This window comes from Triturus cristatus, chromosome 9 (assembly GCF_964204655.1).
Source record: "Triturus cristatus chromosome 9, aTriCri1.1, whole genome shotgun sequence".
Taxonomy (NCBI): domain Eukaryota; kingdom Metazoa; phylum Chordata; class Amphibia; order Caudata; family Salamandridae; genus Triturus; species Triturus cristatus.
This window is the reverse complement of record NC_140592.1, coordinates 989,210,854-989,227,062: the sequence shown is the minus strand read 5'-3', so window position 1 is coordinate 989,227,062 and position 16,209 is coordinate 989,210,854.

Below are 16,209 nucleotides of genomic sequence, written 5' to 3'. Positions count from 1 at the left end.
TTTCATAAAGGGGTCCATTGCCGGTCCCGGCAACTACAGCTCGCAACCTCGGGGTCCTCTTTGACAATCAGCTATCCATGAGACAACATGTGATTAAAGTCGCAGCCACCTGTACTACCATTATCAGGTGGCTGAGGAAGATTACGTGGATGCTTCCCCATGACACCCAGAAGCTAGTAGTCCAGGCCTTAGTGACATCACGGCTGGACTACGGTAACGTTCTACTCCTGGGGGCCTGCAAAGAGGTCTCCCGGAAGCTCCAAGTGGTACAAAACATGGCTGCCCGTTTACTGTGTAATTTACCCAGATCTGCATCTGTTTCCTCTGCTCTGCGCAGCCTACATTGGCTACGCATAGAATCTAGATCTAAATTCAAAGCTTTATGCTTCATGCACCGCATCAAAGCTGGTAAATCTCCCCATTACCTATCCACTTTAGATCACCAATACTGTCCCTCTCGTACTCTCAGATCCTCCTTTCAGTGCAGATTTGCTGTCCCTCGTTTTAAGCGTACCAGAGTTGGTGGGCGCTCTTTTTCGTATTTGGCGCCCTCACTCTGGAATTCACTTCCTATTTCTTTGCGGTCTGAAATGTGCTATCTTAAGTTCCGCAAAGGAGTGAAAACCTGGTTGTTTTCTTTGTAACTCTCTCTTGTACCCATGCTTGCTCTCCATTGCTATGCCTTCAGCGCCGGGAAACCCACGGGTAGCTGCGTGCTTAATAAATTTATATATAATAATAATAATAATAATAAAAATAAACAAAATAGTATACATCCCATAAGAACATCTTAAAACAAAAATAAAACACACATAAAAACAACAATAAATAACATCAAATAGCCATAAAATCAATCAAGGCGGTGTACAATCACAAGGGGGCACTCACAACCTAACTTTGTGTGGCTTTTAAAACTCTACTTCTAATTATCCAGGCTACATACAAGAATTTAGAGATGGCTACCACCACGATCAAGATTGTGTCACTTTTGCATATTCTATATGCATCTCCTCTCGACAATAAACAGAGGAATCTACACATGGGGGCAATCCCTATGGACCTTGGTTTTTCTCTAAGAGGGGGCAAAAAACCAACACGTGTTCGTCACTTCCACAGGGAGTTTGGCATCATGGACAAAGCTGAAATTCCTGGTTCGCCTCCCTCCATTTTGCCGTAAAGGCTGCTACAGGCAAACACCCATATATAAATTGTAGGTACAGGGTTTGTGCTCGTGGGGGAGTATAAAGTCCAGGAACACCTCACCCTCACACACAGACTTGCGGCAAAGAAATGCACTTGCCAGACGCCCTAGCGATGCGTTGTGATCTCTGAGAGGGCTGGCTTTTTCCAGCACCATCTTCTTTACTGAAACAACATTTCCTCCCTGAATGGCCTGTGGCTCGCTCCACATTTTTCCAAGGCCCACAGCAGACCAGGTATATTTGAGCACCCTTAACCATCCCACTCTGTCTATCCTATTGGCTGCAATCACATCCCTCAAACCCTCCTTTAGTTCACACAGTTCTTCAGTACACCACACTCGAATCAAATACAACAAGCATTTTAATGGAAGTACTGTCTCTAACTCATGCAATCCCAGGTCCTAATAGAAGGGAACCAATAAGTGCCCAGTCCCTAGACCCAGAAGTCCCCTAATGGAATTGGAGCTAATTCACAAAGGTAATCTGAGCCAAAAGTCTAACTTTACATCTTTTGGAATTCACAGAAGTCCTTTATGATTTCTTGTATTCACAGAAGTAATTTACGATTCATATCTTGACGTCACCAATCGGGCCTGAATCTCCGCACTCGGGGTGTAGTTCCAACACCCGGACGGAATCTCCGCACCTGGTCGGAATCTCGCACCAGAGCAGGAATCTCCGTACCAGGGCCGGGATCTCCGCACTTGGTCCTGAATCTCTGCACTCGATCTGGATGATCATTGTCTTCAGTGTTAAACACCTGTGTGAATGCTGACCATCCCCCACTTCAGCTGAAACACTGCAGCCCAACAGCCAATCCACGCCCTGCAGCAAGCATAAAAGTAGAGCTAACACATCCAAACCTTCCAACATGTTCCTGAATGCGTTTGTTGCTCTGCTCCTTGCCATGCGGCAAGAAGAGTTGTGGAGGATGAGGAGGAGGATAGTAGAGAGGCTTTTCAGACAAAGGATTAACTTATTTGGGATGTCCAGCCAAGATGTCAGGGCCAGATACTGTTTCCTCCCAGATGTCATCTTGGAGATGGTTTGTGAGTGGGAGCAGGAACTTGACTCTGTGACCTGTCGCTCCCATGCCATCCCAGTCCATCTCAAGATCCTTGCTGCTCTCTTTTTTTTTTGCTACGTGGTCGTTCCAAAGGGTCTGCAGTGACCTTGTCGGCATCTCTCAAGCAAGCCAGTCTTGGTGTTGTAGAACCTTATGCCGTCATTAATCTTGTGTGTATATCTGCATTTTTAAGAATAGTAAAATATTTATCTTTTTTCCGCAAAAGAAGCACTGAGCTGGACAGACTTTTTCGTATCTGTTGCATAACTGTTGATTTATGGGTCTCTGTCCCCACATGTCCTTCCTGAGAAGCTTTGAACGTCTCACCTCACTAATCCTGAGCATCAAAAGCTGAAGGAGTGCACTTGGTATTCAGGTTACAGGATCTTCTAAAGCCAGACCAGGGACAAAGAGTCATATGTATCAAATTTGGAAATTGCCATTACTTAATTGTGATTTTCTGAGAATCGCAATTAGGTAATCGCTTTACTAATACTATTTCTAATGTATGAAACTCCATGAGTATCATATACCGATTCCTAGTGGGTCACAAATCGACCTACCTCATTAATATTAATGAGGTAGATCCCAATTTGTGACCCCTAGGAATAGCTAAAATCACGGCGATGGTGGCCTGCTGGGGTCTGCAGACCACCATGTCCATGATTGCTATTAAAAAAAGCTATTTTTTTAAAAGGCAGCTCGTTTTCCTTAAAGAAAAAGGGGTTGCTTTAAAAAAAAAAAGAAAAAAAGATTTGTGTTCATTTTCTAAGAGCAGGCAGTGGTCAATGGGTGGTAAAATACGAATGTATGGCGACTGCATTCACGGTAACAAAACATTCATAGATACCATTAGGATTCACTATTTGGAAGGGACGCCCTAAATGCGCCCCTTCCAAATACCAAATCATAGACCCATTTTGCGATTTTGTAACAGGTTACCGAATCGCAAAATGGGTTTTGATACATGTAAAAGGCCTTTTTTGCGTTCGCAAACGGGCCGATTATGCGAATTGGCCTGTTTACGAAAGCAAAATTGGTGGATTCATTTGGCTCAAAATGCCTTAGACTACAATGGTTGTGTTCCATTAACGCATTTTCCCCTAATTGGCCCCAGACAGGTCCGACACATGTGAACTTCATGCATTTCACGAACTTCCAATAAGACAGATAGTTTGCAATACATTTACAATTCTTTCTCAGCCTTAAACCTTATTTTTCGTCTGTGGCAGCCAGGAGTGAGTAAGCGAAATTTCACCGATTTGCTCCGAAATCTGTTTGCACTTACCACAGAATGAGAAAAACTGCCCTGCCCTATCAACCTGTATCTATTCTTTGTATTGTGTTAGGAACTCTTGTACTGTTGCTAGTGAAACTTGCCTGTCAGTGAAGCTTGGTAAAAAGTTTTTGGTACTCTAAAGAAGAATTCCATTACCGATTCTTTGATGCAAATTAAATAGTGCGCTTCCAAATCATAGGTGAACAGGATTTACATTTGAAATTAAATTCAGAACAAACAAGGAAAGTATTCAAAATTGACTAGAGAGTGTTTAAAAAACTTATGAAAAAGCATGGCTGTACCTGAAAATACAAGATCCGCTGCAGGCATCACTCCAATGGGCCTTAAGGCAAGTATGTATGAAGGTCTAAAAATTCAAGTTTCAGTTTGTGATTTTGGGAGTCAAAGGTTAATCAATGAAGTGGTGAAAGAACAGCGATCTCATATCAAGTGTACATATTAGTATTACAGTGTAAATGGATGGGCACACTTTCAGATTCCTTTAAAACAAAGAATCCAGCTAAAAGCCTTATTGTCCCTCCCAATGAATGCCCACATGGATTGGGGTTCCTTTAATATAGCGGATCTGGAACCCCCATTCAAATGTCACCTTAACGTGTCACAGGAGAATAAAACCCCTGGGCTGCACCCTTAGGGGCAGATTTACAAGTCCCTTGCGCCTCTTTGCGCCGTCATTGCCTCACTTTTTATGACTCAACGGCGGTGCAAACAATGCGCCCCATTTACAACGTGACGCATCTAGGGAGATGCATCATGGTGTAAAGCCCTGCGTCACATTATACCTGCGTCAGGTATAATGTATGCAGGGGGGCGTTTCTACGCAGGAAAGCCTCGTAAAAGTGACGCAGTGAAATCTACAAGATTTCACTGCGTCACTTTTAGGACGCCACTGCGTCAAAACCTTACGCCTGCTTGAAGCAGGCGTAAGGAGTGACGCGGTGTAGTAGGAATAGGCCACAAAATGCATTGCTGGAGTTGCATCGTGCTTGTGACACCACTCCAGCAATGCATGACTTTTGCCCCAACAAATGCGTCAGAATTTCTGACGCATCTGTCAATTCTTCCGCCATGGTGCGCCGTATTGTAAATACGTTACAACAAACAAATGATGGACGGAATGCTGACAATGCAGACATTCTCCCCCAGTCAAGAGATCTGGGTTAAATCCATCGTTCTTTTGCCCACTACGCCACCCCAGTTTAGACATGGCCATATGCAAATCAGTCTTGACCCTGTGCCTCATGGGAACAGTCCAGCCCGAACTGCCAAGCCATGTCTTCCCTGGACCGGAATCAAGCATCCTAGGACCGGTTTCTGGCTATCAGCCGTCATCAGCCAGGATAGCTTGACTCCAGTGGCGTAGTGAGCACGGGACCCACGTCTGGGCATACCCATCCCACTTAGGGCGAAAAGCGTTACAACAAACAAATGATGGACGGAATGCTGACAATGCAGACATTCTCCCCCAGTCAAGAGATCTGGGTTAAATCCATCGTTCTTTTGCCCACTACGCCACCCCAGTTTAGACATGGCCATATGCAAATCAGTCTTGACCCTGTGCCTCATGGGAACAGTCCAGCCCGAACTGCCAAGCCATGTCTTCCCTGGACCGGAATCAAGCATCCTAGGACCGGTTTCTGGCTATCAGCCGTCATCAGCCAGGATAGCTTGACTCCAGTGGCGTAGTGAGCACGGGACCCACGTCTGGGCATACCCATCCCACTTAGGGCGAAAAGCGTTACTGGGTTCAAACTGGAATGGCATGGTGAGCAAAAAAACGATGGATTTAGGCCCAGATCTCTGTACTGGGGTGAATGTATGACATTGTTCTGCATTCTGTCCATCAATTGTTGTTTTTGTATTGTAAATACGGCGCATTCATGGTGGTGCAAGCATTTTTCCGGGTGGCGCAAGGAAAGTGACGCATCTCAAGAGATGCGTCAATTTCTTGTAAATCTGCCCCTTAGTTCCTGAGCACACACCAGGCTTTAGTCTGATTTTAACTGCTGTAATAAGGAGTACCTCAGCTGTGGCCTGAGCTCCAACAGAAGTCGGGTGGCGGGGCATTGTGCAGCTGAAAATTAGCATAGTGTGTGGGACCAGGGCAAGTTAAACTTTGTCCACTTTTTGTAGGGGGAAGTTTTCTGACTTTGATAGTGAATGGTAAGCCTTTACCTCTTGAGCAGCTTCATACAACAGCACTGTGAATTATTGTGCCTAACACACACATTACAACAATCCACTGACAACCTTTATCATTACAGTTTTGTTACAGTGATATTATCATAACCAATAAATAAGATAAATAAATCATTGGAGGCACAAGCATTGGTAAATGCATTAGGTTTTGCCTATGTGATTAATAACAATCAGTTTTTTTGTTGCAAGTTGTAGCTTGGTGAGCAGGTGTGCAAACTGAAACTCTGTGAAAGTGGTATGACTTGTTTATTGAGAAAGGAAATATTTGTGCTGTTACTGGTGGTCTTATAAAGCGGGGAGATTAGGTAAAGGGATGAGGACAAAGAAAAAACATGCATACCTCCAGACAAGTACGCTTGAAATGGGTGCAGCTATGGGGAGATTAGGTGAATGGCGGGGGAAAACCAAACAAGCACAGTGCAAGCACTGAGTTGTTAGACCTAAAAAATGCGTGCTGACACAAGGACATTAAATGAAATACATTGGACAAACCAAAAAAATGCAGCCAACAAAAGTATTCAGGGGCATATCATCATGGGCTTGCGATAGACTTATCGCCGCTTTTAGCGTCCATTTTCGGACGAAAAGCAGCGATAATTCTATCGTACTATTATCAAGCAAGCGCTAAACTGCTTTAGCGCTTGCTTGATAATGTTAGCAACCGTTTTCAATTACGCCTTTCATGTCATCGCTAATGACATGCAAGGTAGGCATTCCTGACTTAAAGTCCTTGAAAACGGTCGCTGACACAACATCGCCCTATTACCAATGCGGCCCGAATCCAGCAACGCGATAAAAGAAGTGCGCCAAGCGCGGTTATCGCATTTCCCTAACGCCTAAATAAAACATGACTTAGCCATACATTACATGGGAGGTGGATAGTCAGGTTCCGACCACGCTTGCCTATTAGCAAGATTTTTTTATCGCACTGGGTTTATCCCAGGATTTCTCCTGCTAAAACCCGCCATCGCTGGCTTTTATATTGCATCTTAGCGGCGCCTTGATAATAGGCCGCTAATGATGCGATGTGAACCAGCGATAGATGGCGATAAAAAAAAATGCGGTACACGCGCTTAGCAATATGTATCGCGTTTTGTTGATAATATCCCCCCCACATTTTTAAAACATTAACCCATTTGGCGGCTTCTCATGGAAGCCTGAAACTAGGAACAAATTTAAATTCAGTGCGCGTTCTGTTACATCTAGACAAGGTGCAGTAATGCACTACAGGACTCACTATATTAAGAATGCATGGTATAGGTAACAGATAAAATATCATGATGTGCGTCTGTTGACCCATGGGGCTAAATGGAAACATGCATTAACAGTGAAAAATGTGACATTGTCAGTATTAGGATTCCAACGGGTGAAGGGCTGCACTATTGACCAAAGCACTCACGCCTGCATCATCTCAGTGGTAGTGAGCACATTTTGGGAGCCACATCGGATATAGCCAGAGCTTTAAAAGAAATGCTTTAGAAACAAATGAATTCAGCTGCATGGTCACGATAACTTCCCCACCCTCCTAACTATGCAGGACAGAGAACGAATAAATGAATGGCACTCTTTAATAAAAAAACTACCATGGGATGTAAGTTGATGATTAAATAACGTCCTGAAACCAAACTTTAAGAATGCCATGACAACATGTGAGATAAACAAACCGAGGAACGTTTGATGCACCCGTTAGCAGTAGTGATGGTCACTTCCTTATAATGGAAATATTACAGCGTTATGGTGGTGGTAACTGCAAGAAACCAGAGGAGCACTGGGCTTCTTGAAGTGGGAGCTTTAGCAAAACTTCAAGATGCCTAATACAACTGTCAGTGGTGGCTGGGGAGCACAAGTCAGATGAAACATCATTTTATTACAAAACGTTAATCAATTTAGGTCCGGTGGACAGAGTGAATTCTGTTAAGCTGAACTTCCCGCATTCCTACTAACTGGGACCAATGTGGTCAAAATGCCTTTAGCAGTCATTTAATTGGAACATTACAAATTGCTTCTGGTGGCACATGGGTATGTGGATATCCAATCAGATTCTATTAAAATAAAACATTTGTTGCCGGTGCATCTTGTAAATGCTTCCTAGTGGCAGAAAATTATGTTATTGGTGTCTATTGATTTTTTATCAGACGTTTCTGCTATTGTTGTTGCACCGATAATTGTGCAGTGTTCCAAAATCCACACTACATAAATGGATTGAGTAGGCCTTTTGAAACTGATTGATGAGAATTTCCAAGGGAATGCTTCTTCCTTACTTAGTTTTCATATAATAGTCTATGTCTAGCTCGAGGAACAAACAAGAGTGAGACACCCAATGAATACTATTTCTGCCTTGTTAATGGAAGGCAGAAAGCTTTATATCTTTAGCCCACAGGAGACAACAATCAATAATCCATCCAGTTTCAGGCTCTACTGGCCAAACAGCTGAAGATAGATTTGGTGGTTAGGTGTGTCCTTCGGCAGAAGAGCATGAGATAGTTAGCAGAACAGTGTTCATGTGAAAGAAGGAATTGCTTTGGAGAGGCTTACACCCACCACATCTGATGGTCACCACTTTTCACAACACTTTTACACAGGCTTCAAAACACAAATCAATACACGATTTGGCCTTAATCAGCAAGGTGCTGACCATGAGGGCATCAAGCCATGCTACTCTTGTATAGGAGTGTTCATAGACGACATGATGAATGTGTCTATACAATGTAATGCTGCTGCTATCTAGGACAGAGAGTAGGAAATAAGCTGATCACTAGTGCACAATGACCCGCTGTGGTTTTCTGGAGCACTCAGAGACAACAAGCGGTACATGAGAGCGCAAAGTTATAATTAAAACTCCTGGTTTTCCGTTTTTACAGATTTTTACAATTAATTACAGACAGAAAACAAAGTGTTTCCTGTCTGTATTTATTTTTAAAAGCGGATAAATACAGAAAAGTGTGCTTCTTGTGGGTGACTTTCCATGCTGTTTTTTGTGATTTCTAGAACAACAGCTGAGTAGATATGCAGCATGGGAAGTTAAAAATAGGTTGTGATTTCACTAAATGCAGGTGTATGGTAACATATATTTGTATTATAAGGCTCATATTTACCTGTAGGTGTAGTGTTTTGCTATATTTGGCGGCTTAATTTGCTAGAACACGACAGGCAGCAAAGTATGAATCCATGTTTATCAGTTAAATAAATGTGGAAATATACCATTTTGTGAGTCCACATATTCTCAAAACACAAAATAAATATGGATAAATACCAATAAGATGGGCAAAAATAAATATGGCTAAATACAGACGGAAATGGTAAAAAAATAAATACCATAAAACCGGGAGCCCTCGTTATAAGGCATTCATAGGCAACAAGCTGCTCACAAGAACACAGAGTGCTACAGTCACTTCCTCGAAGAAGCCATAGGCAACATGCTGAATTTGAGTACATGATAATATGCTGCTGCTCTCTAGGGCACCGCATAGGCAACAAGCTGTACATAAGTGCCCAAACAAATCCTGCTGCTTTCTCAGAGAAGTCATAGGCAACATGCTGAATTTGAGTTTGTGATACTATGCTGCTGCTCTCTAGGGCACCGCATAGGCAACAAGCTGTACATAAGTGCCCAAATACATCCTGCTGCTTTCTCAGAGAAGTCATAGGCAACATGCTCAATTTTAGTGCACGATAAAATACTTCTCCTTTGTGAGAGAATTGATATACAACATGCCAAGTTAGTGCACAGTGCCAAGCTACTGTTATTCTGGGAGCGCTGAAAGTCAACTCTTCATGGGGGCTATTTACACCCTATTTCAGAATCTGTTTAGGATGAGTTTGTGGATATGGCAATGATGGTACTGGGTAGTTTGTGAGTAGTAGGAATTGCTCTGGTCATGACGTCCAAGATCTGACATTATTTGTTACACTGGCGTTTTCCAAAGAAGGTTGGCAGTTACATTTAGATTTAGTTTATTTTTCTAAACACGGTTGGCAGTTGCATTTTGATTAATTTGTATGTTATTTTGGATCAACCATTCCATTCCATTATTTGTACATTCGGTGATAAGATCGAAGTTAAACTCATAAGTATAAACACCCCTCTTCAACTAAAATACGAAACACGTTTACCCCAGCAAGAAACAAAAGAATGTAAAACATTCACAACTTTCAGTTCTGTATTTTAGCTTGAGTAAGAAAAGTTGCCCAACACAGAAAAGTGAGGTGAATCTAGCAAGACCCAGACAAGAAGTACATCTCTGAAAACACAAAGTCCACTTGCAGGACATGTTGACATCAGAATGCGTGTCCTTCCCACGCGTACACCACTGCATTATGATCCTTTTGAAAAACAAATCAGCCCAACCGACCATATTATCAAGAAATGGCGTTAAAATTATCGCCGCCGCTCGTCTGGTGTCAACATGGTCTTCTATGGGAATTCTCTGCGGCATATTATCAAGCCCATTATCGCTGCTTTAGCGGCTGTTTTCTGCCGCTAAAGCGGCGATAATTTTAACGCTGTGCTTGATAATATGTTCCTACATTCCTCCTCCATCGCTCTCCCACCATCATATTAACATCAACAACTTTTGTCAAGTTTGATAGATCACACCTTTTGGGGTCATGTTTGCTTTTCTAGGCCTAGAACCCATGTGACAAATGCTTCATGAAAGGTGGGGAGCTTTTGATTCACATGATTACAACTTACTTAGTTAACTACAATGCCCAGCTTCTCGTCACCCAGTGTCACTCAACACCACAGTATCTGTGAAATTTTCCAGACCACATTTTAATTTTAAAATGTAATGGTAACTGGAGTCGGTATTTAGGGGTAGCCATAAGCATCAATGGTTTATACCTCAAACTGGAAGCATGCAAGGCAGATCTTGGAAAGTCACCTCAGTAGTACACACTTCAAAAGGCCCCGTGTTATCAGGGTGGGCTTCTAGCAAGTTCTGGCATATTAGTTAATGGTGGAAGTAAGTATGCTGGGGCTTCCCACTATGTAAGTATTGGCCTACAAATTCCAGAATACCCAGTGCTGGTGCCTGGAAAAACAAGACTGGTTGCAAGCCACATTCATGGTATGCCGCTGCCCCTAGTAGCAGGTGTAGTGGACGTCTGCCCATGTGGCCGCCTGCCTTGCTCCTTAATTGCCTGCCACGTGCTTAACGTCATCACAAGCACTTTCACATGCACAGTGACCTCAGATTTCAGGGCATTGCCTCAAATGCTTATTCCAACGATCCGGCTGCTGAGAACGCAAGCCTACGTGGAGCCGCCATGAATCCACATGTACAAATAAGGCTAAATCACAGGGCAGATAGAAACTACACTGTGGCTAAATCGGTTGCTTGGAAATGTGTGCACCATATTTGTAAAAGTTTCACTGGCTCAAAATGCAAAGCACATGGCCCGTGCACAATTTGCCACTTGCCTTATATAAAAGAGAAAAAAGTGAAACCTCTATAAGACACAATAAACGATTTAACACATTCTAGTGCGTTTTTTGTTGAAAATATAATAACTCAACAACGAAGCAGCAACAAACCTGAGTCTCTGGCCCCACAGATGTCTTGCCTGATTTTCCTCCTCTCCTTGCGTTTCCCTGGTGAGCCGGCAGGTATCTCTCCGCAGCAGTCTCCATTTAAAGTTTAAGGTTTGCACAATGCCAGGGTGTAGGATGCGCTGACTGCAAAGTACCAGGGGGATTATTTACAAGCACCTTGCGCCACCCGTACGTCACTTTTCCCATGTTAAAAATTACGCAAAAGTGTCGCAAGGGGCTTGTAAATCTACCCCCAGGAGCGGTCACAGGTCCCCCAACAGACATCAAGCATACCCGCAGCATGCAAAGTAATATGCATCTACAGCTGCCTATGTGAGGGCACTGCGCACAAACATGGGGCACAGACAGCCGACTGCTGTGTATGTTCAGAGCACAGATGTCCGAAAGCTGTACAGGCTCAGAGAATCGGAGCACAGACACCGATACCATGGCAGGCTCAGAAACATGAAATGATCGGGGCACCTTACCTGTGCATGCGCAGAGTACAGGGGATATTGAATACAAAAGTTCCCCACCAACGTGGATGTAAAGGAATATCTGGGCCCTGGGAAACTAATAAGAGAAACACAGGAGGAAGAACAGGCTACAACCACTAGAAATGATGGATAAGTAAAGTGTCAAGCACAAGGACCAATAAGAAGTGAAGTCCCTTTTAAGATATATTAAATGCAATAGATTTCACAAGCACAGTGCAAACACTGTGCAGATGAAACTTAAAAATGAGATGCAGGCGAATTTCCAATTACTCTGGTGTGATCTTGCATAATTTCTACAATTTTGCATTTTTTTAATATGAAAGTGCTCAAATTAACTACAAACCAAATCTGTATCTGGAAGGGGCATGTTTAGGGCATCTTTTACAAAAAGGGAATCACAGTAGTATGTGTTAATGTTTTGAGACTAAATTCATTCACAAAGGGGAAGAGGGACCGCTTGCCCTTCGAGAATGTTGAAAAAAATTTTTTTTGTTAGTTATACTTTTAAGTTTTGACATGGTGGCGGTGTGCTGATCTCAGTCAGCCACCATCCCTGTGATGGCAACGTGTCCTAGTGGGTTGCAGTTTGCGACCTATCTCATTAATGCTCATGAGGTAGGTCACCTCCATCTTCTTATCTGTTAACTCGCTATCAACCTACTCGCCATTCACCCTACTGACTCTCTCACTATTCATCAACCCACTTAGTCACCCCTTTCACTAATTCACCAACCGTCTGCTCACACATTCTTCCATTCACACAAAATCCTTCCATTCCCCTTACTCTGCCCTATCATTCGCATACTCCTCTACTATCCATCTAAATCTATCATCATCCAGCCAAGCATTCAACCCGTCTTAGTACCCCATCCACCTACTCGTCCACCTACTCATCTTCCTGACCTTCTTAACAATCAATTACATACTCACCAACAGTCCCGCAGCTAAGTTACTTACTCATTATACCTAAGCACCCACAAAATGCCAAGTACTCATTTACTCACCAAACAATTAATTCATCAACTTAAACATCATTCACTTAAGCAGAAATGAGTTCATCATTTTATCCGCCATTCACCTAACCATCCACCGCCTGTCTGCTTATTCACATGCTCAACTATCAAACACCTCATTCACCTATGCATCCAACATCCACTTGCTTGCTCATCCATAAACCTAGTTATACATTCATCCACCTACATATTCACCCATCTACCTACCCACAAATGTATTCACCAACTTGCTCATTTATCGACCTATTTCTTTAACCACCTACCCAGTCCTCTTGCCTCCAGAACTTGACGCAGTCTGACAGATATGTCTTCAAGAACTGGACACTGTAACCTAGAGAATGTGAGACACAAAATGGAAGAGGTGAACTCCAGTAACATTAACAAATCTTCCGGTGCAACATTGAGGGCTGAACACAACATTGCAAATTAGACTCCAAACATTTGACACAATTCTAAAGAGTAACACTCTGGATCTTCACACAATACTCCAGATGTGGTTTCTACAACTAGCAGCAATCATCCAGGTGAGGTATTGAGAACGAGACCAAAATTAAGATGAGCCCTTCAGAACTGGACACAGTAGATTATGTGCATACTGTCTTTTACCCACTGAAGTCAAACCCCGTCAAACCCTCATGGCTGATGTTTGTATCCGTCTCTCTGCAGCTCAACATTCCTTTTGATTTTTACAGTCTTGTGTCATGCTGTTCACCTCCTTTAAGATCATTAGATTTCAGATTTGCAAGCCCATCAGATGTTAAGCTCACACTGCTTTTGTGTGCATGTGTGGGAGGGGTGGGGTGCATACGCTTGCGATGCTGAACCGTGTTTCCTGTGCTGTTACCAGCTAAGCGTGGGAGCTTTATCCATTTTACACAAGCCAAAACGACTGACCATAGGAATAGCTTTTCCCCTGTTTTTTAATGAGGAACATCGCAGGCATTAATAGCTCAGCGATGCCCTGATGATTATTGCATGCAGGAAGTGCCCCTTTAAAGTGGAAAAGTCTTGAGTGCACTGCGTGTGCTCTGATGTTAAATTTCTCTTTTATCTTACAGTTGGCGGGAAAGAGCACACCGTGCTATAAATACACCCCATGCCAGGCAGGCACACGATCATTAGCTCATTGATTCTGGCTGCCGGTGTTGTAAAGTAAATCAGGAAATCAGATAACCTTGCTTCCCAGCCTTTGTCAACTAATTATATGTATTAATCATTCCCACCCATGAATTTGTCGCTCACCTTAAGTGCCCACAAAGCTGCCTTCCACTCCCCCGATTTTTGCTGCTAGTTGCGCAATTGCTTTAAGTCTTCCCCTGGCTTCATTTTTTTGCAATCTTTTCTTGCCAAATTAATTAGGATGACTAACCCGCTGCTCAGTTTAATTAAGGACACCCAGAACAAACACTGGAAAAAAAAATTGAGAAGAATTCGACTTAAATGTGGGATATATAAACACAGAGCAAGGGAACCCTATAGGTCAGAAGGGACCAAGGGTAGTAGTATGTTATTAGAGACAGCGGTCCTTTTCAAGAAAAATACATAATCATAACCACAAAACTACAATCAGGTTTGGGTCTATTACTATACAAATGTAAGGTATTTCTATTTATTCACATAATCAATAAACACGAAAGAAACATACAGCAACATAAAGTGAGGAGGAAGTGACGGGGTTCTGCAAATCAAGAGATTTCCTGACCTCAGGTGACTTTTTAGTGATGTAAAAATAACAGTAGTCACAGTAAAAAGAATATCTTGTATTCCGCATAAATGATAAATAATGGATAGAGTTAAGATGTGGTTGTCGAGGACATTTCGATACCCAACAGCGTTTATGGGATCATCATCAGGACTAGTGAATCAGAATGCCTGAGAGGTTGCTTTGGATTCAGGATGTGGACCGCAGGGTGGTTCTATGGGAAAGGAACTATGTCCTACCCTGGGCAGCAAGGCAGCATGGGAACCGCACAGGCTCGGAGGAATTGCAGCGGTAAGTTGCGGGGGAGATCAATGTCTCATCCCCTGCATGCTTCGTGAGTAGCTCCTGTTCGAATGGAGGCCTGAATGGGCAGCATGGAAACGCGCTGGATTGGATTGATTCAAAGGGTTGACTACGGGGGTGATCAATGCCTCATCCCCGCCGTGCTTCATGAGTGGCTCCTATCCGAGTGAAGAAAGGCCTTATAGTAACCGCAAGGTGCTTAGTTCGAAGGTGCCTGAACGCCAAATTAAAAGCAGCAGTCCACCTGCACATATAAATGGAAAAGGAATCACCTTCATTGCCTCAATCCTACATCTTGAAATGTTTGTCCTTCTTTGATCTGGCATGGAGACAGCTTTATATGTTTACCATAATTCATATGATGACCAAAAAAAGAAAATATACGCAGAGGGTCTCTTGGTCACCCACTATTAGGCACTGATAGCTTTAGCTCAGCCCCCTTCATCCACTGTAAATAACCCCACAGGTGCAGTTTCTCTTTAGTGACAATCTATTGGATTTTAGATGTATTAGCCCAGCTAATGATAATTTCATTGCACTGAATGGATGATGGGGAGTGCATTTACCCAATGGTAGAACAATCTTTCATCTACTTACACCTTACACCTAGCCCTTCTTCCCTGCCAACATTCATCCTTACTTAACTACTCCTAACTTCTTTTCGGTCTTAACCAACCCTCACACCAGCTTCTACCTCATACCTCCCTTGCTTTGGCTCCTTCTCCCACTCCTAGCCCAGTATTACTTCTACCCTTGTTATTATCCATACTCCTGCTCTTTTGCTCCTATGCATGCCCTCACTCATACTCTTACTTCTATTAATCTAACTTACGCCAAGCCTTATTTCTATTTTTGTTTACTTTCACTCTCAATTGCACTCTTAGGGCCCGATTCACAAAATTATTCTGAGACAAAATCCTAAATTAACGACTTTCGGTTTTCACAAAGGGCATTTAGGAGTAGTAAAGTTAGGATTTTGTCTCACTTAAACTTAAGTTTTGGTCTTAAGTTACACTTAAGACCAAAACTTAAGTTTAACTGAGACAAAATCCTAACTATACGACTTTCGGTATTCACAAAGGGCATTTAGGAGTAGTAAAGTTAGGATTTTGTCTCAATTAAACGTACGTTTTGCTCTTACGTTTAACTTCAATGCCCTTTGGGAATACCGAAAGTCGTAAAGTTAGGATTTTGTCTCAGTTAAAATTAAGTTTTGGTCTTCAGTTTAACTTCAGTTTAATCTTGTGTTGCATAGGAAGTTATGGCGTTGCATCATCTTGTGTGATGCACAGTGGTGGGTTGGTGTGATACATTAAGGCTTTGGGCCTATGTGGGATTCTGTGATCTTTAAATTGGAATTGCAGTACGGCATCAGTAATTTGTGATGTGGGAAC